Here is a 2,534-nt window from a genome sequence, read left to right as displayed (position 1 = left end):
CTGTTTGTATTTTTAGTAGAGATGGGGTTTCACCATATTGGTAGACTGGTCTTGAACTCCTGACCTCAAATGATCCACCCGCCTCACCCTTCCAAAGTGCTGGGATTACAGGTGTGAGCCACCACGCCTGGCTGAAGAGTTGCTTTTCTTTCTCATCTCATTTAACAGATGAAGTGAAGTGCCACAGATTGGGTTTTCTGGGAGCAGATGCTGGGGTGGAGAGAGGAGTACCAAATGCGTCTGTGGGGTGAGCGCTGGCCAAGGAAGAAGGGAAGCACATCGGGAAGGGGTCCAGAGATTGTGATGCTCACCTGACAAGGGCTCTGCCAGCCCAGTGGGAAGCCCCAGAGCAAGGCAGTCCAACGTTAGGCAGAAGCGGCCAGGCCCTGGCACCACAGCCCTGCCTAGTCGGTGACTGGGAACCACCCCAAGAAGTGTGTGATCCCGGCTCAGAAGCTGAGACAAGGCTTCTCCAAAATCCAAAAATAGAATTACCATATTATTCAGCGATCCCACTTCTGAGTCTACATCCAAAGAAAATGAAATCAGTATCTCAAGAAGATATCTGTATCCCATGTTTATTGCAGCATTACTCACAATAGCCAAGTTATGGAGTTAACATAAGTGTCTGTATTAGTCAGGGTTTCTCCAGAGGGACAGAGGCAATAAGATATATATGAAAGGAGATTTATCAGAGGGAACTGGATCATGCAGTTACAGAGGCAAAGTCCCACAAGGGGCCGTCTGCAAGCTGGAGAACCAGAGAAGCCAGTAGTGAGGCTCAGTCCAAATTTAAAAGACTCAGAACCAGCCAAGCCAACATTGCAGCCTCCAGTCTGAGACCAAAGGCCTGAGAGCCCCCATGAGGCTGCTGGTGCAAGTTCCAGATTCCAAAAGCTGATGAACCTGGAGTCTTGTTTTCCTTTTTTTTTTTTTTTTTTGAGACTGAGTCTCGCTCTGTCGCCCAGGCTGGAGTGCAGTGGCACAATCTCGGCTCACTGCAAGCTCCGCCTCCTGGGTTCATGCCATTCTCCTGCCTCAGCCTCTCCGAGTAGCTGGAACTACAGGCGCCCGCCACTACACCCGGCTAATTTTTTGTATTTTTAGTAGAGACGCGGTTTCACCGTGGTCTCAATCTCCTGACCTCATGATCCACCCGCCTCGGCCTCCCAAAGTGCTGGGATTATAAGCGTGAGCCACCGCGCCCGGCCTGGAGTCTTGTTTTCCAAGGACAGGAGGGGACAGAGGCAGCCAGCTCCAGGAGGGAGCGAGGGAGGGAGAGCATGAGCTGAATATCCCCATTCTTCTACCTGCTTTGTCCTAGTGGTGGGATGGGGTCAGGGGTGGGCAGCAGATGGGATGGTGCCCATCCACACTGAGGGCCGGTCTTCTTCTCTCAGTCCACTGAAGCACACATCAATCTCCTCTGGGCTGGACGCCATGGCTCACGCCTGTAATCTAGCACTTTGGGAGGCCGCAGGGGGGTGGATCACCTGAAGTCAGGAGTTTGAGAACAGCCTGACCAACATGGTGAAACTCCACCTTTACTAAAAATACAAAAACTAGCCAGGCATGGTAGCAGGCACCTGTAATCCCAGCTACTTGGGAGGCTGAGACATGAGAATCACTTGAATCCAGGAGGCAAAGGTTGCAGTGAGCCAAGATCATGCCATTGCACTCCAACCTGGAGACACAGGGAGACTCTGTCTCAAAAAAAAACAAAAAAACAAAAAAAACAAAACTCCTCTGAAAACACCCTCACAGGCACACCCAGCAACAATGTTTCACCAGTCAACTAGGCATCCCTCAATCCAGTCAAGTTGACACCTAATACTACCCATGGCAAGTCCATTCCTTGTCAACTTGGCATCCATAAACATCTCCTTAAACCATACTTAATCTCCCCAAGTAAAGACAGTGGCAAGGTCATAATTCTGCCTAAATGAAACAATTACCCTGTGCACAACTGAAAACACACTAATCCAGTCCCCCAGAAGAGGAGGTAAAGTTCTTGAGTGACATTTACTATGATTATTCCATAACTTGAATAGTATGATGTAAAATTAACAATTCTTAGGCTGGGCTTGGTGGCTCATGCCTGTAATCTCAGCACTTTGGGAGGCTGACGCGGGAAGCTCACTGGAGCCCAGGAGTTCAAGACCAGCCTGAGCAACATAGTAAGACCCCCGTCTCTACAAACGAATAATTAAAAAATTAGCCAGGCATGGTGGTATGTGCATGTAGTCCCAGCCACTTAAGAGGCTAAGGCAGGAGAATCCCTTGAGCCCAGGAGTTCAGGGCTGCAACGAGTCATGATTGTGTCACTGCACTGCAGGCTGGGCAACAGAGCAAGGCTCAGTCTCAAAAACAAAAGCAAACCAAAAAACCCTGCATATATTTCAATTTTTTTTTTTTTTTTGAGACGCAGTCTCGCTCTGTCAAACAAGCTGGAATGCAGTGGCGCAATCTCAGCTCACTGCAAGCTCTGCCTCCCGGGTTCACGCCATTCTCCTGCCTCAGCCTCCCGAGCAGCT

The sequence above is a fragment of the Hylobates moloch genome, unplaced genomic scaffold, assembly GCF_009828535.3.
Source record: "Hylobates moloch isolate HMO894 unplaced genomic scaffold, HMol_V3 SCAFFOLD_19, whole genome shotgun sequence".
NCBI classification, from domain to species: domain Eukaryota; kingdom Metazoa; phylum Chordata; class Mammalia; order Primates; family Hylobatidae; genus Hylobates; species Hylobates moloch.
The sequence above is the reverse complement of the archived record's forward strand: the minus strand, read 5'-3'. Positions refer to the sequence as shown.